General features: G+C 41.4%; 2 long non-coding RNA genes across 17 annotated transcripts in view; both read left to right on the forward strand.

Annotated features, from left to right (window-relative positions):
- LOC123764537 (uncharacterized) overlaps positions 1–10,784 on the forward strand; it is a 29,287-nt gene extending 18,503 nt beyond the window's left edge. For 7 of the 16 annotated variants that reach the window (XR_011225077.1, XR_011225087.1, XR_011225076.1 and 4 more), the window contains 10 exons: positions 590–666; positions 1,146–1,167; positions 2,977–3,022; positions 3,357–3,415; positions 3,830–3,922; positions 5,982–6,027; positions 8,716–8,761; positions 9,096–9,154; positions 9,568–9,660; positions 10,680–10,784. This is a non-coding gene — a long non-coding RNA (uncharacterized lncRNA). Of the gene's footprint in view, positions 1–589; positions 667–1,145; positions 1,168–2,976; positions 3,023–3,356; positions 3,416–3,829; positions 3,923–5,981; positions 6,028–8,715; positions 8,762–9,095; positions 9,155–9,567 lie in introns of all 16 variants that reach the window. The other 9 variants (XR_011225080.1, XR_011225081.1, XR_011225079.1 and 6 more) reach the window with 9 other exon arrangements.
- An 8,173-nt stretch (positions 10,785–18,957) lies between these two features.
- On the forward strand, positions 18,958–19,917 carry LOC138357693 (uncharacterized). Its single transcript, XR_011225115.1, has 2 exons — positions 18,958–19,295; positions 19,497–19,917. It is a non-coding gene; the product is annotated as an uncharacterized lncRNA (long non-coding RNA).
- Positions 19,918–20,136: the final 219 nt, after the last annotated feature.

The following is a 20,136-nucleotide window of genomic DNA, read 5'->3' on the forward strand; positions in this document are numbered from 1 at the left end:
TTATAATCTAAAAGATGGCAAGTAATTCTATCACAAGCAGTCAAAAAGTGGGTTCACTGGGTTAACCCATTGCAGACATAGATTAAATACAGTACAGTACTTCAGTTTGAACTGTTCATTAATTTGTGTAATTTACGGTGTGGTGTGCTCTGCAAACATTAGCCCAAATTCAACTTAACCAATGAAATGTTTTCATACAACACTGATTTCATAGTAGATAATTTTTTATTGGCCAAAGATTGAATTACAAATTGTATTTATGCTCTTTATAACTACTGCTACTAGTAATAATTGTGGACAGTGAATATAACTTACCCAAATTGTTTTAACACTTGTGGTGCATGTTGCACTGTTGTTGCTGCCTTTGAGAAGTTGCTTGCTATTGTTAGGTGCAACTTTAACCTATGGGACACTACTTTATGCTTAAAAGGCTGCACGACCCGAGGCCACAGTCACCCAGCAGTTACGCAGTGACATTTATGGTTTCCAGCAGATTACTTCAGGCAATGATGCTTGTGATGTCTGATTATGGAATAATTCAATATTTTATTAGGCTTTGTTACTTCTCTAAATATTACTTCTGCTTCAGGTTGTACATCGATTGATAAAGATTGTTAATAGGATCAAAGCTTCTCAAAGATTGCAGCAGCTCCAGGCCTGTACCAGGTAATTGTCTTCATAAGATAAGATTAAAAATTTGCATTTTCTTAACGTGGGTAAATTTTACAGCGAATTAAGGGAGTTTTGGAAACTTCTTTGAAGAAAAGTTGCTGTTTTTTTACAAAAGCTGGTGAATATGCCATTCACCGTCATAGCTTAATCAAAGTTCAGTGGAGTGCATTGAACTGCATAGGTTTTTTCTCAGTATAGTGACAACAAATTTGTCCAATAAAGCTCTAATGTACCTTTTAAGGACAAGCTTTTAACCTTGATAACAAAAACGACCCCTCTAGCGAATGCTAATCGCTGGTAATTATCCACTGAAAGAGGATGTAAATCCCTAATATTTGCATTTGTTTACCATTTCTATGATGATATCTGGAAGAGTCTAACGATATATGTTGATTAATATGATAACTGACATACTGCTCATTTATAGTTGTGTGTGCTTAGTAATGCTTCTAATGGGGGTTTCTATTCTGCAGGTGACTGGCAGCTGGCATAATGGTGAGTATTTTAGGGCTTGATGTAGTGAAAAGCAAGTTTAGTGCTTGCCTGTGCTCCTAGCTGTTCATTCATAGTGTACTAATTACCCCTCTCAATATTAATGTTTTCATATTGAAGTTGTGGATGGAATTTGCTTCAATCTCTAAAGTGCATTCCAGTTTCCTACCAACCATCCAGAGTTGTTAAATAACACTTTGACGCACCCGCCGCACCACCCCTCAACTATGCGATGTGGGTCCCAGCGTTTCACGGGAGCGCGCGTTAATTCTGAAAAGTGCATACTCTCCAACTTTGTCACATAAATTCTTGTCCTACGAGATTAAATTTGGTATTGTGTTCGCAATAGAATTCTCTACAGCACTAAATGCATATAAACTCAAAGCCCGGCTAATTACCCACAGCAAACAGAGAAAGTGCAAACGAGTTACCAAGGAGCGCGCAAAAGCAATAAAATGTGTTAACTCTTTTCACTCTGGTCACCTCAATTTTTGTCCTAGGTCTTTCATTTTGGTATCAATGGGTTTGCAATAAAATTCTCTAGAGGAATATTAGCATATAAAATAAAAAACCTGGTCACGCTCCACCCGCCGACGAGTTGAAGACGGGCCACGCGTTAACCGCGAGCGCCCAGACGCCTTCCAGCTACACAACCAATTCCAGCCCACGTTTAGTAGTCCTTCTATCTGTTGTGTAGTAGTTGTACATCACATAAGCATTGTAGATAGCCATTTGCACAAAATAGAAGGTAATTTTCCTCGTCCATTTGTGAGTTTTCCTTGTGAAGTGATATTAGATACTTTGGTCAAAGTGATCAACACCTTTCATGTTTGTATTGCAGTCAGATTGCATTTGGCTTGTTGAGTTACCTGCTGCACTGAGGTTGCTCCATCACGATAGGCGCTCATTTTAAAACCAGTCCCCCCAAAATCAGACAAACCTGATTTTTGGCTATTTTAGCGAACGACGCAGCATTGCGTTATCTCAGACTACCGACAGTAAACGGATGATGCAGCATTGTCATGCCTGGATGAAAGTGTTAATGGTTCCGTGTAGGGAATTTTATTGCGATCTCGGATACCAAATTTAACGCTGTAGGACAAGTGTGGAGTTGACAACCCTGAAAAGAATGGAAACATCTCTTCGCTGTTTGGAGCTCGTGCACTAGCTCATGGCTAGTGATCCACGTATTTTCTTTATTGGTAGTGCTTTAAATCAGTTTGGTGACATTTTATACGTATGTTCTTCTAGAACATTCTATTGCGAACACATTGGTAAAAAAATGAAATCTGTACATCGAAAATTAAGATCAGGACAGTGAAAAGAGTATACACTTTTCAGTGTTTCCGCTCGATCGCCCGCAAACACAGAGAGCACATTGCGCTGACTTTTTTCCTTGTTCGCCGGGTGCACTTGGGCGCGCGAAAGTGTTAAGGTTTGTTTACTTAGTGATGCCCTATTGCAGATCCTAAATTAGTGATGGATCATGGATATGCACCAACACAAATTGTTTGGGCATACTGGCTGCGAGTCACTTGGCAAGTATTGGGAAAGTCTGCTAATATGGGTATATAAAAACTGCAGGTGTGCAAATTGAAATGCCAATCAGTAATAAAAAGCTCTTTATATTTTAAAGCTAAATTATTGGTCAATGGATTTCTTAGATGAGAATATTAAATGATGATTGTTCGCAGACCTGTTCTGTAATTGTATGAAGAAAGCAAGAACGGCCATCTGATTACGGTTGTTCTCTGAATTTATTTTTAGCCAACCAATTTTTTTTTTTTTTTAAATAAGCACGTCTCTTTCCAGGAAAAAGGGTGTTGCAGTTTTTGGTGATGGCATCACTTCTGTGAAGGTAATAACTTAACATTATTCTGATTAAGCCCATAGCCAAGAGTGAAATGTTCCTTTAGTGCTAAATTTTGAACTAGAGTAAATGTTAAATATTGAAGAATAAAGTTTTAACAACTGCCATGTACGTGGATCATATTATGGTCTGATCTGTGTGGTAGTGGCAACTGAGTAATCTATATGGTTGTATAAATGTAAAATTTTTCCCTCGTGTTGATGATGAATATAGACAAGCATATGTCTGACAGTGTGATGTTCAATACATTCTGAACGTTTTCAATACATTTGAGTAAAATATCTTTTCTTTATACAGTGCCTTATTTAATCACTTTTTCCAGGAATGAGTTGCTAGGTTCTGCAAGTTCCCAACTGAAACTACTTTAGTTTAGGGCTCGAGGTAAGTGGTCCCAAGTTGTCCAGTATTGTGTAGTAAATTTGCAGTCTTAAGATTTGTGGAGATATGGAAATGCAATAGCACTAGATGCCTAAATAGTTCATGTACTTTGTGTACTGCATTGGGGGTTGATCATGTCTAAACACTTATTGCAATGGAACATTGTTGAGGGTTAGCTTTATGCCATGTATCAACAAATTATGGTGACTGTTTTCTAATGCTCTACAGTCCACACCTTCCCACTCAACTCTTGAGGGATTTTCAACTCACTGGTATTGATTACACGATAGTGATGATTGTTCACAGACCTGTCCTGTAAGTCTCTTGAAGAAAATAAGAACGTCCATCTGATAATGATTCTTGTATAAAATAAATTTTAGTGTAGTGTGTGTTGTTAACAGGTATATTTTTTCCCAGATAGGCAGCTGTTGTGGTGTTGAGGTGACTCTCTGAGGTGTCTGGAGTCAAGCTTTGAGTTTCTTGCTGCCAGCTCAACTAAATTCCTAATTGGTAGGTGTTACGGCCCTCTCGGGACGCAACGGGGTTCTTACTCTGATGTTGTTAGAGGAAGATATATATCCGTTCCCAAGCCAGTAGTGGCTATCAAGGGATGTGATCCGTGACGCAAGTAACTTAAAGGGGGAAGGGAAAGAAAGCTAAGAACTTATTATAATTCACCGTCACCAAATATATAAATAAGATATAAAATGAGTTCACAAGGGGGAGGGGAATAAACACTTATTTACAGGGGAAAATACACTAGTCTTCTGCTTGAAGACTATGGATCCTCGCTCTCGGTGCTTCTTCGTGGCCTCACAACGAATTCCTCTGAGACGTCGAGCCTACCCTGGCCACAGGTCAGCCAAAACACAGGTCCACTGGGGGCACCGCCGTGGAGGCCGTCAACCACAAATCCAGCCGGTCTGCTGGCAGGTTCCAGACCTACAAACGCTGGTCAGGCCACTCCACGAACGATATAAGGGGAACGCCCTAGACAGGAGCCTCGTGTGACACCACAAATCGCTCTCCTGTCCTCGATACCCCAGTGGACGATAGTCTCCAACAGTCGGTCCCGGGTAAACCTCTTACTGCCACTCCACTGGCAGGCTAACACACCACAGTGTTCTTCCGGGGGGGACAACTTCGCAACTGCTGCAGCAAAGCTCAAGGTTCGGAGACGGCTGCCTCGGGTAGACTGACTCATCTCCCATCACAGCAGTCCCAGGTCGACTCTGTAAGCAGACACGTCATCAATAACTCGGACACACTAAGGCACCTCGCTTACAGGCTCAGACACAAACGCCCACCTATCCACTCCGTAGATGGCGCTGGTGTCTGAGCACCACCTCACCAGAGGTCAGCAGCGGCGGTGTAGAGTGCTGAACGGGACTGGAAACTGACCCTCGTAGCTAGTACACGTCGCCCTCTCCAGGTGTCGTCGTCCATTTGGTGGGGGTTTCGGGAGCCGACCCACAGATGGCGCGGTCGTGACTGCTCCGGGATCGGACGCTAGATCCGGGTTCGTAACAGTAGGCTGTTAGTGTGTTAGTTTAAAATGTTCGGTGGGTGTGGTGTCTATTTACTTACACATGGCCAAGGATAGAAATTTGAGATTGTGGTAGTGTAGCTTACAGCCTTTTTTCCCCAATGAATAGAAGTGGGTGCAATATTTTTTTTATTACTAATCCACCTCTTGCCCCCAAACTGTTGCCTAACCGTACTGAAAAACCAAAGATTCAAAAATATAATTTGGCCAAATTCAATTATTTTAAAGTTGCAGCTAATTGTGCAGACCTATGATTTTTTTTCAGTACGGTTAATGCAATTTCTTGTGAAATACTGTGAAAGGCAGTAATAACCTAGGTATGATATTCAAATTTTACCTCTTGGGTAATTTCATCCCATCCTAATATAATAGTACTTGAAAGTAACTTATTTGGTCGAAAATAGAAATATATACTGATAGACCACCAGTAAATTCCCTTTTATGCATTTATTGACCAAAAAAATGCTTAAACTGCACTTACATATTCATAGTATAGCAATCTATGTATTATATATGGCCTAATAACACAAATACTAGGATTGCTGGGAGAGATTGTCTTGCATTGTTGCAATTAAAAAGTGTTTACATTCTTATTTTATGTTGGTATTGGCCACCAAATAATTCCAGAGTTTTAGGTGGCTGGGTGGATATTTCAACATGGATACAAGCCTTTGTGATTACTGTATGTAGCTGGATACTGTATTGCCTTCCCTACTTGAAATCTGGCATAAATGCATGAACTGAAGCAATTTCTATGGTTATGCTCCCCCAACCTCCCGAAGCTGCATAGTCTAGGAAGATATAACGTTGATTTTAATGATTTCGTTTTGCAAGTGGATGAGAAAGCGGTATGGAAGGATCCTTGATGAACTTTGTATATGAAACTAAAGTGATGATTGTTCACAGACCTGTCCTGTAATTGTTTTTGAAGAAAGCAAGAACAGCCATCTGATTACGGTTGTTCTCTGAATTTATTTTTAGCCAACCAATTTTTTTTTTTTAAATAAGCACATCTCTTTCCAGGTAAAAGGGTGTTGCAGTTTTTGGTGATGGCATCACTTCTGTGAAGGTAATAACTTAACATTATTCTGATTAAGCCCATAGCCAAGAGTGAAATGTTCCTTTAGTGCTAAATTTTGAACTAGAGTAAATGTTAAATATTGAAGAATAAAGTTATAATGTTTTAACAATTGCCATTTAGTAAGAGTACATTTTGCAAAGTGAAAGATTAGGTTAAAGGTACTCGTCTAGTTGTGCTCGCGGGGGTTAAGCTTTTGGCTCTTTGGTCTAAACCGTCACTATTGGTGTACAGATTCCTGAGCTGCCTGCGCTCACATCTACATTTGAAACTGTGTATGGAGTCAGCGTCCACCACATTGCTTCCTAGTGCATTCCATTTACTTACTAATGACACCGAAAAAGTTCTTTCTAATGTCTGTGGCTCATTTGGGTACTCTGCTTCCACCTGTGTCCCCTTGTGTGTGTACTACCGATGTTAAATAATCCGTCCTTGTCTACCCTGTCGATTCCCCTGAGAATTTTGTAGTAGTGATCATGTCTCGGAGCTCTTCAGTCTTCAGCGACGTGAGGTGCAGTTCACTCAGCTTTCCTCTTAACTCATGCCTCTTGGTTCTGGGACTAGCCTAGTGGCATAACGGAACTTTTCCAGCTTGGTCTTGTGCTTGACAAGGTACGGACTCCATGCTGGGGCTGCATACTTCAGGATTGGCCTTACGTGCGTGATATACAAGGTTTTGAAAGATTCCTTACGCTTTCTGAAGGCAGTTATGATAGCCAGCCTCACATATGCCGCCGATGTTATTCTTTTGATGTGGGCTTCAGGAGACATGTTTGGCGTGATATCAAAGCAGGCCAGCATCCCCAGCTACCCCTCTTAGGTGGCATTTGTGCCAATTTGGACTAATGCACTTGACTAGTGCTATAATATACGTGGATCATATTGTGGTCTGATCTGTGTGGTAGTGGCAACTTGGTAATCTATATGGTTGTATAAATGTAAAAATTTTCCCTCATGTTGATGAATATAGACAAGCATATGTCTGACAGTGTGATGTTCAATACATTCTGAACGTTTTCAATACATTTGAGTAAAATGTCTTTATACAGTGCCTTATTTAACACTTTGGTGCACCCCGCTCGCCACCCCTCAACTGTGCGATATGGGACCCAGGGTGTCACGGGAGTGCGCGTAAAATCTGAAAAGTGTATACTCTCCAACTTTGTCGCCTTGATTCTCGTCCTACGAGATTAAGTTTGGTATCATTGTGTTCGCAATAGAATTCTCTACAGCACTAAATGCATATAAACTCCAAAAGCCCGGCTAATTACCCGCAGCAAACAAAGTGCGAACGAGTTACCCAGGAGCGCGCAAACGCGATAAAATGTTTTCACTATTTTCACTCTGGTCACCTCGATTTTTATCCTAGGTCTTTCATTTTGGTCTCAATGGGTTTGCAATAGAATTCTCTAGAGGAACATTAGCATATCAAATAAAAAAACCTGGTCACGCTCCACCCGCTGAAGAGTTGAAGACGGGCCACGCGTTAGCCGCGAGCGCCCAGACGCCTTCCAGCTACACAACCAATTCCAGCCCACGCTTAGTAGTCCTTCTATCTGTTGTGTAGTAGTTGTACATCACATAAGCATTGTAGATAGCCATTTGCACAAAATAGAAGGTAATTTTCCTCGTCCATTTGTGAGTTTTCCTTGTGAGTGATATTAGATACTTTGGTCAAAGTGATCAACACCTTTCATGTTTGTATTGTAGTCAGATTGTATTTGGCTTGTTGAGTTACCTGCTGCACTGAGGTTGCTCCATCACGATAGGCGCGCATTTTAAAACCAGTCCCCCCAAAATCGAACAAACCTAATTTTTGGCTATTTTAGCGAACGACGCAGCATTGTGTTATCTCAGACCGACAGTAAACGGATGACGCAACATTGCGTCATGCCTGGATGAAAGTGTTAATGGTTCCGTGTAGGGAATTTTATTGCGATCTCAAAGATACCAAATTTAACGCTGTAGGACAAGTGTGGAGTTGACAACCCTGAAAAGAATGGAAACATCTCTTCGCTGTTTGGAGCTCGTGCACTAGCTCACGGCTAGTGATCCACGTATTTTCTTTATTGGTAGTGCTTTAAATCAGTTTGGTGACATTTTATACGTATGTTCTTCTAAAACATTCTATTGCGAACACATTGGTAAAAAAATGAAATCTGTACATCGAAAATTAAGATCAGGACAGTGAAAAGAGTATACACTTTTCAGTGTTTCCGCTCGATCGCCCGCAAACACAGAGAGCACATTGCGCTGACTCTTTTCCTTGTTCGCCGGGTGCACTTGGGCGCGCGAAAGTGTTAAGGTTTGTTTACTTAGTGATGCCCTATTGCAGATCCTAAATTAGTGATGGATCATGGATATGCACCAACACAAATTGTTTGGGCATACTGGCTGTGAGTCACTTGGCAAGTATTGGGAAAGTCTGCTAATATGGGTATATAAAAACTGCAGGTGTGCAAATTGAAATGCCAATCGGTAATAAAAAGCACATTATATTTTAAAGCTAAATTATTGGTCAATGGATTTCTTAGATGAGAATATTAAATGATGATTGTTCGCAGACCTGTTCTGTAATTGTATGAAGAAAGCAAGAACGGCCATCTGATTACGGTTGTTCTCTAGAATTTATTTTTAGCCAACCAATTTTTTTTTTTAAATAATCACGTTTCTTTCCAGGAAAAAGGGTGTTGCAGTTTTTGGTGATGGCATCACTTCTGTGAAGGTAATAACTTAACATTATTCTGATTAAGCCCATAGCCAAGAGTGAAATGTTCCTTTAGTGCTAAATTTTGAACTAGAGTAAATGTTAAATATTGAAGAATAAAGTTTTAACAACTGCCATGTACGTGGATCATATTATGGTCTGATCTGTGTGGTAGTGGCAACTGAGTAATCTATATGGTTGTATAAATGTAAAATTTTTCCCTCGTGTTGATGATGAATATAGACAAGCATATGTCTGACAGTGTGATGTTCAATACATTCTGAACGTTTTCAATACATTTGAGTAAAATATCTTTTCTTTATACAGTGCCTTATTTAATCACTTTTTCCAGGAATGAGTTGCTAGGTTCTGCAAGTTCCCAACTGAAACTACTCTAGTTTAGGGCTCGAGGTAAGTGGTCCCAAGTTGTCCAGTATTGTGTAGTAAATTTGCAGTCTTAAGATTTGTGGAGATATGGAAATGCAATAGCACTAGATGCCTAAATAGTTCATGTACTTTGTGTACTGCATTGGGGGTTGATCATGTCTAAACACTTATTGCAATGCAACATTGTTGAGGATTAGCTTTATGCCATGTATCAACACATTATGGTATAGACTGTTTTCTAATGCTCTACAGTCCACACCTTCCCACTCAACTCTTGAGGGATTTTCAACTCACTGGTATTGATTACACAATAGTGATGATTCACAGACCTGTTCTGTAAGTCTCTTGAAGAAAATAAGAACGTCCATCTGATAATGATTCTTGTATAAAATAAATTTTAGTGTAGTGTGTGTTGTTAACAGGTATATTTTTTCCAGATAGGCAGCTGTTGTGGTGTTGAGGTGACTGTCTGAAGTGTCTGGAGTCAAGCTTTGAGTTTCTTGCTGCCAGCTCAACTAAATTCCTAATTGGTAGGCTGTTAGTGTTAGTTTAAAATGTTCGGTGGGTGTTGTGTCTATTTACTTACACATGGCCAAGGATAGAAATTTGAGATTGTGGTAGTGTAGCTTACAGCCTTTTTTCCCCAATGAATAGAAGTGGGTGCAATATTTTTTTTTTTATTACTAATCCACCTCTTGCCCCCAAACTGTTTCCTAACCAAAGATTCAAAAATAAAATTTAGCCAAATTCAATTTTAAAGTTGCAGCCAATTGTGCAGACCTATGATTTTTTTTCAGTACAGTTAATGCAATTTCTTGTGAAATACTGTGAAAGGCAGTAATAACCTAGGTATGATATTCAAATTTTACCTCTTGGGTAATTTCATCCCATCCTAATATAATAGTACTTGAAAGTAACTTATTTGGTCGAAAATAGAAATATATACTGATAGACCACCAGTAAATTCCCTTTTATGCATTTATTGACCAAAAAGATGCTTAAAAACTGCACTTACATATTCATAGTATAGCAATCTATGTATTATATATGGCCTAATAACAAATACTAGGATTGCTGGGAGAGATTGTCTTGCATTGTTGCAATTAAAAAAGTGTCTACATTCTTATTTTATGTTGGTATTAGCCACCAAATAATTCCAGAGTTTGAGGTGGCTGGGTGGATATTTCAACATGGATACAAGCCTTTGTGAATTCTGTATGTAGCTGGATACTGTATTGCCTTCCCTACTTGAAATCTGGCATAAATGCATGAACTGAAGCAATTTCTATGGTTATGCTCCCCCAACCTCCCGAAGCTGCATAGTCTAGGAAGATATAACGTTGATTTTAATGATTTGATTTTGCAAGTGGATGAGAAAGCGGTATGGAAGGATCCTTGATGAGCTTTGTATATGAAACTAAAGTGATGATTGTTCGCAGACCTGTTCTGTAATTGTTTTTGAAGAAAGCAAGAACGGCCATCTGATAAGCATTCTTGTACAAAGCTAATTTTAGGGTAACTTGTGGTGTTAACAGATCTCTCTTTCCAGGTAAACTGTTCCAGTGCGACAAGTTATCATGCAGCCTCTTTCAAAGTGATAGTGTCAATGTTCAACAAGTGATAAAATACATTACTGCAATAAAAGTTGTACGCATTCTTGTTTTTATATTCCTCAATTGACTAAATTTTGTTTCTGGGTTAAAATGAAACGGATTCCTCAAATTGAGAAATTAAATTCCTCGTAATTTTTGACATTGTAAACATTTTAATATTTTCTGAATGCGTTGAATGTGTACAGAATGTTTATACTCCTTGAGCATATACGCTGCGGGCCGCTCCAAGACTCTCAGAACCCCATCAACCAAGGTATATACATTGGAGTAAATGGTACAATCAACCTTGTGGTTGGTTGCAAGTGAGGTTATTGGGCATTTTTCATGCTGATTAATTGAAGAGGTTTACAAGGCTCACATTTTTCCAGTAAAAGATATGTTGAATGCTAATTAAGTAGACCTAAACCTGATGCAGCTATAGAATGTTTTCCATATACTGCCTGTCAGGAGTGACATGGCTTCCAATATGTCTAGGAAAGCTTAAAATTGGAACAGCTACATAGTCTCTCCTGCTTGGTGCCCCCTTTCAATATTTTCCATCGGAAGGTATAGTCTTTGCTTGCTGAAGTTATACTTCCTGTATCAAAGGCTTCAGTTTTGAGTGACTGACTGCATTGCCCCTTTTCAAATAATTGTAAGAATTCATGTAATATTTAAAATAGTTTTAGTAGAGTAGACTAGTTGCTTAGATAAGATTTGCTATGTTAACAATTTTGTAAGCCATTAGTAAGCAATTTTCTGAAAATTAAGAGTATCCAAGCAAACCATAATTTAAGTTAAATTAGAAGGGTAGCAATGTACATAGGGCCTACCAACCTTTAGAGGGTTAAGACAACTATAGGTTAGTCATGTATAGTCTAGGACTTAACTGCATTGTGCTGCAACTACGGCATACATCTGTGTAAACCACAACTTGTACGAATGTTAGTATCTCTTCGCATATGTATTAAATGACCCATCTGCTGTACAATAATTTACGTTTTGCATGGATTGGCCAGAACTTTTCGTAGGCCGAACTCTCCGTAGGCTTGCATATGCAATTTTGGGCCTAATATAGTACACTTGTACTCAACTAGTCATAGGAAACTAAAGGTTAGGTTGCTTTTTTTTGCATTACATCGTAACCAGTGGTGGGAAACTGCTCTGGCGAGATTAAATATTGGTCATGCTCCTTGCCCAAATTGCAGTCACTTACGGTCGTGCATATCCTTGTTGAATGTCAGTACTGTACTTCCTGGACGAACGTGTCTTGCTTCCCGACCATCCCTCGCGGTCCCTTGTCCCTCGATAGAATTAAGTGTTGAATCTGATACCTTTGATATCGTTCGCACTTTACTCGTATTGGTATCTGATATTTAGCGCCCTACGAATATCCTGTACATTTGATGGTGCTACATAGCCTTTCCGGTTTGGTGCCTTTAGGCTGTACTAGGGCTAAGAAACTGCACGCTTTCAAAGGTAACATGCTATTGGCCTTCCTACCACCGAAGTTTTGATATGGCATTGGCCAGCTTACGTGTTGGCTGTACCTGCTTAACTCGTGGGCACTTGTAATGGAGTGCCGCCGTGCCCCTTTCTGTCCAAACCGTGCTCTCAGTCCTGCAACGTGTGGATTGTTCAGATTTTCAGGACGATCGTGTTTTGCATTCCTAATGGGCCCCCCTCCCTTTCCAGCCCGTTGTCGTGTGGGGGTTTGGTTGATGGCTGTAGGAGTGTGATGCTCCATGGGACGGTCCTGTCTCCTTTTGGAGCCTTATGCTCCTGCTGGCGTCTTTACTTCTGCTGGTCAATATCTCCTCATGCTTATCTTTCATCCCCCTTTCTCTTTTCTCATCATCTTTCCTGCCGACCTTTTGCCATTTATTATTCTTTCGGACATCATTTTTTACGCCCGGGTGTTTGGGGCGGCACATACTTGCCTGTAGAACTGGTACCCGACGATGCGAGTGAGGTGACGCTTTTGTCAATCCTCCTTTCATTGCTGAACCCGATCTCAATGGACTGACGGTTATTAAGGTGGCGATTGCGGGGCGTATACTCACGATGCACCCCTAGGGGGCCCTGGCCTCAATTGTTGGGTGTCCTATCCTCTAATTGTGGCTCCATTATAGGTGTGGGGGCTCATTCGTGATTGAAATTTTTACCTCCTTGCTTCCTTGTCGCTGAATGATCATCTTATAACTTCTTAGGCTTGTGGGGTGGGCAACCAAGCCCACAAGTCTGTGTTGGAAGACCGGGCTCTAGCCCACGCTACATTCGGCCCAGACTAAGCTACTCCTTTGACCCTCCAGACTCCCCCACCCTTCCCTTTCCTCTCCCTCCTCTAGTAGGGTTGAGCCCCAAGCCCCCCTGTGGTGACCACCACAAGTGGAGTGGCTCCTCACAGATAACTGACCCCTTTAACCCCCCACCCCTCTTACTTGGGAGGGGGTGCTCGGCGCCGACCCCCCAACACACACAAACGATTCCTTTCAATGCCGATACGTTCCACACCTTGTTTGGTCCTGCTACATGAATTAAATATTTTGATCTCGACCATCTGGAGTCTTCACTAACTAACGATGTCTCCTTCCATAAACATCTCGTTGACTCGGTGGATGACCGACTTTAAACCCCACCCGTTTTGGTAGTGTCGTTGCTGCTGCTGCTCAGGCTGCAGCTACCTGCTTGGCTGCATTGGCCAGTATTGGGGAGACCCTCTGTTAGGTTCTCCAAAAATGGCCGGTTAAATGCCAGTATTGGCACTGTTCTGCACCATGTTGCGACTGGTGTTTGGGACCTGAAAAACTAGCCTCGAGGATATTAAACATATCTTCGAAGCCCAAGGCCATTCTGTCCAGGTTGATACGTTCACCCGACCCCCTCATGGTCGTCATCAACCTCTTCGAGTTGTAAAGATCACTTTTTGATAGTAGACCCTTCCGCCTTCTATAATTTTTGCTGGTGCCAGATGCTCCATTCAGGAGTACATTCCCTCTCCTAGGCTTTGCAATAAATGCTGGAAATTTGGGCATGGTGCCCTGAAATACACAAGTGCAGTGTATCTGTCCCACGAACTTTTACTCCTCCTACAGTTCTGAAACGCCTTTTCCTTGAAGACTTTTCTTCAAATTCCCACTCGGTTTCCATCTTCACCGATGGGCCTTTAAGTCTGCAGGCGTTGTAGGCTACTGTTGTTTTTCCTGGCCACACACATCTGTATGTGTCGCCTGCCTCCGGAGACTAGCATCTTTACGGCAGAACTTTATGCTATTCTCTATGCTCTTCGTCTCCTGCTTTCTCGCTGTCAATTCTCCTTTGTGGTTGTAGTTGACTCTTGCAGTACTCTCATGGCTAGTCCTTTAATCCAGTCCATCCGGTGGTAGTCGAAATTCAACATTGGCTGTTTCTAATCTATTATATTTAAGACAGTTGAGTTTTGCTGGGTTCCCAGCCATACAGGTGTACTCGCCTAATTGTGCTTGCGGGGGTTGAGCTTTGGCTCTTTGGTCCCGCCTCTCTGTCGTCAAACAACTGGTGTACAGATTCCTTAGCCTACTGGGCTCTATCATATCTACATTTAAAACTGTGTATGGAGTCAGCCTCCACCACATCACTTCCTAGTGCATTCCATTTATTAACTACTATGACACTGAAAAATTCTCTCTAATGTCTGTGACTCATCTGGGTACTAAGTTTCCACCTGTGTCCCCCTGTTCGTGTCCCACCCGTGCTGAAGAGTGTCTTTGTCCACCCTGTCAAAGGTGTCTTTAAATAAGCGTGCGGACGCTGCCGCTAGGGAAGCTGTCTTCACTTGTCCCATCTCCCGTAAAGGTATTCCTTATTCCGAATTTACCCAGTTATTCATACCTCCATCCTTGCCCATTGGCAGGGCTGTTAGTCTTCTGTTACTGGTAACAAACTGCATTCTCTTAAGAGTAGTGTACTCACCAAATTGTGCTTGCGGGGGTTGAGTTCTGGCTCTTTGGTCCTGCCTCTCAATAATTTGTGCCTGTGGCCTTCCTACCACTGTAACCGGCGGTGGGAAATTGCTCTGGCAAGGTTGCGTATGGCCTGGCCATACGCGCTTAACTCGAGGACACTTAATGGAGCGCCATCCTCCTTATTGTCCTAACTGCATTGTCCCTCTTACAGTTGTGCATATCCTTGTTGAATGTCCTGACTTCCAGGACGAGCGTGTCTTGCTTTCCGACCGTCCCCCGCGGTCACTTGTCCTTCGATAGAATTCTTGGTGAATCGGATACTTTTGATACCGTTCCCCTTATGCCTTTCAGTTCTCAAATAGGCATCCTTGGTGATATTTAGCGCCCTCTGATTATCCCGCACATTTGATGGTGCTACATAGCCTTCCCGGTTTAGTGCCTTCTTTTGATAATTATTTACTATGTCCCATGTGTGGGGTCTCTGGTCACTCTTAAGACAGTGCTCTTATTTCTAGGCTACCTGCCTCAATTGCGGTGAGGCCCACCCTACCTTATCCCGCCGGTGTATCGACTACAAGTTTGAGGAAGCCATCCTCAATTTGAAGCTCTGCGAACGTTTGTCTTTTCCTGAGGCGAGACACAAAGTCCACCGTCTCTCCTCTTTCGCTGACATATCTTACGCTCGTGTGTGGCGTTCCAGTTTTCCTCGCCCTTCCCCTCCTTTCTCAGTCTCGTAACCGTTTCCAAGCCTTAGACCCGGACACGCCCACTGCCCCTTCCCTGCTCCTTTACGTTCTGAACTACGGGGTCCTGGTTCTCCATCTGGTGTTTCCCTCCTCTCTTCTCAGTCTGCCATGTCTCCTATGTCTTCTTTCCCATCTCCCCCCGATCCTTCTTCCCAGCTCTCCTCCCTGTCTCTGGACCCTCCAGGCTGCACACTGCCTGTCTGTCCAGGCTGTTGTCCCTCATCCTCCCAGCCATCTTCAACGGAGACTGTTGCCCAGTATGTTGTTGCTGGCACACCTGTCTTAAGAAACGTAAGCCTGCATTCCCATAGATATGGATATCTGGTTATGTATGATATATGGTTATCTTGAGATGATTTCGGGGCTTTAGTGTCCCCGCGGCCCGGTCCTCGACTAGGCCTCCACCCCCAGGAAGCAGCCCGTGACAGCTGACTTAACACCCAGGTACCTATTTTACTGCTAGGTAACAGGGGCATAGGGTGAAGGAAACTCAGCCCATTGTTTCCCGCCGGCGCCCGGGATCGAACCCGGGACCACAGGATCACAAGCCCAGTGTGCTGTCCTCTCGGCCTACCGGCTCCATGGTCCCCATGGTTACAGTACTTGCATGGGTTATGGATGGTCTTCATGGTTATGGATGGTCCTCATGGTTGTGGATGGTCCTCATGGTTGTGGATGGTCCTCATGGTTGTGGATGGTCCTCATGGTTGTGGATGGTCCTCGTGGTTGTGGATGGTCCTCGTGGTTGTGGATGGTCCTCATGGTTGTGGATGGTCCTCATGGTTGTGGATGGTCCTCGTGGTTGTGGATGGTCCTCATGGTTGTGGATGGTCCTCATGGTTGTGGATGGTCCTCATGGTTGTGGATGGTCCTCGTGGTTGTGGATGGTCCTCATGGTTGTGGATGGTCCTCGTGGTTATGGATGGTCCTCATGGTTGTGGATGGTCTTCATGGTTGTGGATGGTCCTCATGGTTGTGGATGGTCCTCATGGTTGTGGATGGTCCTCATGGTTGTGGATGGTCCTCGTGGTTGTGGATGGTCCTCATGGTTGTGGATGGTCCCCATGGTTGTGGATGGTCCCCATGGTTGTGGATGGTCCTCGTGGTTGTGGATGGTCCTCATGGTTGTGGATGGTCCTCGTGGTTATGGATGGTCCTCATGGTTGTGGATGGTCTTCATGGTTGTGGATGGTCCTCATGGTTGTGGATGGTCCTCATGGTTGTGGATGGTCCTCGTGGTTGTGGATGGTCCTCATGGTTGTGGATGGTCCCCATGGTTGTGGATGGTCCTTCCCTGATAGTTTCATCGATCGTAATCTAGGTCACCATCCTGGAGAAAGTCAGCATGTAGCAGGTCTTATCTGTTAAGTGTGAGTTTGTTGGTTGACATCCATGAGTGGACTTTTTAAATTCATTATTGACAATATTATTTAGTGTGTGGGTCAGAATAGATGAAGGTAGTATCGTCAGCCAATAATATAGGTTTAAAAATTTAAGAAACATTTGGTAAATCATTGATGTATACAAGAAATAAGAAGGGTCCTAAGCTGCTGCCCTGTGGCACCCCTACAGTTAATGGTAGAGTGGGGGAGGTGATGTTATTGATGGCTACATACTGGTGTCTGTCACTGAGATAGGAACGAATATAGTTCAGAGCAAGGGCCTCGGATACCATAGTATGATGATGATAATATTTTAATTAACAATAGTACATACATTAGTTGCATTAGTAAAGTGCTTTAAGCCTGTTAAGAAAGTAATTATCAAAAGAAGAGTAAGTTTAGTTATTATGTTAAGTGAAAATTTTGTTGCAGTGTACCTATTAATAATCTTAAAATTTTGCTTCAATGTACCTATTATTATTATTATTATTCAAATTTTGCTACACTGTACCTATTAATAATTATCTGTGGATAAATGTGGATTACTTTATTCAGGACTTGTCTGAAACGTTATGCGTGTTGTGGCTTTGCAAGAATGCAAGAACACCAATGGCATGTACTCTCACAAACCCAATGTACCTTATAAATAAATAAATATATAATAAATAAATACGCGTATTAAAGACCATGTACCAGAGTCCTATGGTATCAGATACCAAGTACTCCACTCTGTTCTTCTCGCACTATACCACTCACAAATCTATCCCTGTGAAACATGTGTATCTGTCCATGGGTTAAACCACTGCACAAATATGAAGTCGCTGATGATTTGAAGTCTATCATCATTCAGCAAAACTCTGTCTTCAGACAACATAAGAGGGAGGGCAACGAAGGGAGTGCAGGTACCTCAAGCTGTTCACGGTGTAAAGGGTGTACCTAAGCGAGTTCTGGTTGTGAGAGATTCCCAGGTGAGGTATTTGTATAGAACTTTTTGTGGCAGAGATAGGGGGGGGGGACAGGTTAAGGGTTTGCTATCCGGGAGCTGGAATTGGTAATATTGTTAACAACATGAATGATATTATGGCTGGAAATGGGAACAAACCCACTGCTTGTATCAGTGTAGGTGGAAATGATGTTGGACGAGTTAGGAGGAACTGATACAGAGGTTTAAGACAGCCATAGAATTATAGAATTACTTAGGAGTAAGAGAGGTATCCCGATCATATGTGGTATTCTTCCAAGAAAAGGAGTTGGAAATGAATGGTTGCCGAAGGCACTTGGTGTCAATTGCCGACTGGAAAGATATTGCAAATCAAATGCAATATCTTTCATAGATAACTGGGAACACTTCTGTGGAAGAAATGACATGTATGCTCGGGATGGGGTGCATCTAGCTAGTGCTGGGGTTGTTGCTGTTGCAAACTAGTTTGAACCTGTGGTTGGAGGGATTTGTTTGGAGTTTAAACTGTTAATATATAATGGTATGGGAATTGATAGGAGAAAGGAGGTAATAAAAGTGTGTGTTTGTGGGAGAAACAAACGGGCAATATGATCAGGGTAAGAGAAGGGCCTCAAAATAACAATACACTTAGGGTATATTACACGAACAGTAAGAGTCTAAGAAACCAAATAAACTATTTAAATGCTCTTGTCTGCACACAAAAAAATAGATATTATTATACTTACCGAAACGTGGATGATTGTAGAAAATAGAGAACTATCATCTGAATATCAAGTAAATGGATTTAAACTATTTCACACATACAGATATATTTGTTGGAAATTTCCAACACTTAATTACTAACCCCTAGTACAACAAGATGTAATTATTGTACTAGGCATTATAATCTACTAACACTACTAACCAGTAGAGTAGTGAAATTAAATTCATTTAATTAAGGCGTAATACCGCCCGATTTTCCTCCTAGAATCATGGCCGTGTTGCGTCAGTCAGCCAGCCACAAGGAATAATTTCTACATATTAATGGATTGAGTTGAATCCAACCTCATTTACCTTTCTTTATTAAGGATAATTAATTAATAATATATTTAGTTTCCTTTAATATTATATATGTTCGTTTACTGGAAATAATTTATACTGTCTCGATCAGCTGTTCCAGTACATAAAACAATAAACTTGATTTCCACTTTTAATATTTACGTGCGTTTAATGTCAGCTAAATTAATTGACCCGCGCTACGAAACATCATTTACTATCTTATAAAACTCCGTATTATGACATAAATATTCGTCATACAAGTCTCCATCCTTTTGGTACTCTGTTTGAAATATTACAAATTATACCCAAGAGTCATTGTATAGGCGCGAGTGCGCATGCGTCACTGGAAGGAGGAAGGCGGAAGACTCTCCATATTATGCTAACAGAAAGGTATTCCGAAGCGGCTCAACAACTATCAATCGATTTTGCAAGCATCCGTACTCCTACGAGCTTCCGATTGAGGGTGCAGCTTTCACAACTTACGGACACCACGTTCGGCAAGGTATTATACCTCATTTATATATGATTAGGCCTGATTTAATACTTTAATGTAGGTGCTCTGTCGTAACGACTCAGGCGATATAAAACACCCATGTAAGTGCAGCTCTTATCTCTCAAATTATTTTAGATTCTTGAGGTTATCTTGCGGTTAAATGCGCGAATACTAGGTTGGAATGAAAATTATATAAGTTTTGTCTTTCAGGGTTGTATTAAGACTGAGGGAAACGTGTTACTGATTCCATGATCACGTATTCCCACGGATAACTGTCTCGGACTGGTTTAAACGTGTGGTAGAGGCTGGACGTGATCTACGATCATCCGAAACAGCTAAGACGTGGATTTGTTCATTTGATACATCACGCAATTGTGATTTCTGTGTGTAGTGTAGTGTAAGACGTTTCCAGTCTTCCATTGTAGATAGTCATTTATTATTATTAAGAGTCAAATTATATTTATATATTTTTCACTAATAGATGTGTATTAACATCTCAATAATTCATTACTGAAGTCCATTAACTTCCCATTAATTAACCCCCCCCCCCAAGTTGTAGGGTGCAAGAATTTAGTTCTGAATTATTATTAATATTACATTCTATTTCTCTAAATATATATAATTACATTTATGAATTTATTATTAGACTTCCATAAGCCACTGGTTCTCTTATCTTTGATATTTATATTGGTCCTTCGAAGCATTTACTATAATTTCATGTAATTTCAGTAAAGTCTCTTCATCCTAATGTTATGCTAAATATATTGCGAATATAACTCTGGGCAGTCTGATTACAAGTTTTAAGCTACTTAGTTGTAATTTGTTATACTTGTTATCAATCAATATTGTT

The sequence above is a fragment of the Procambarus clarkii genome, chromosome 79, assembly GCF_040958095.1.
Source record: "Procambarus clarkii isolate CNS0578487 chromosome 79, FALCON_Pclarkii_2.0, whole genome shotgun sequence".
In the NCBI taxonomy this organism is placed as follows: Eukaryota; Metazoa; Arthropoda; class Malacostraca; order Decapoda; family Cambaridae; genus Procambarus; species Procambarus clarkii.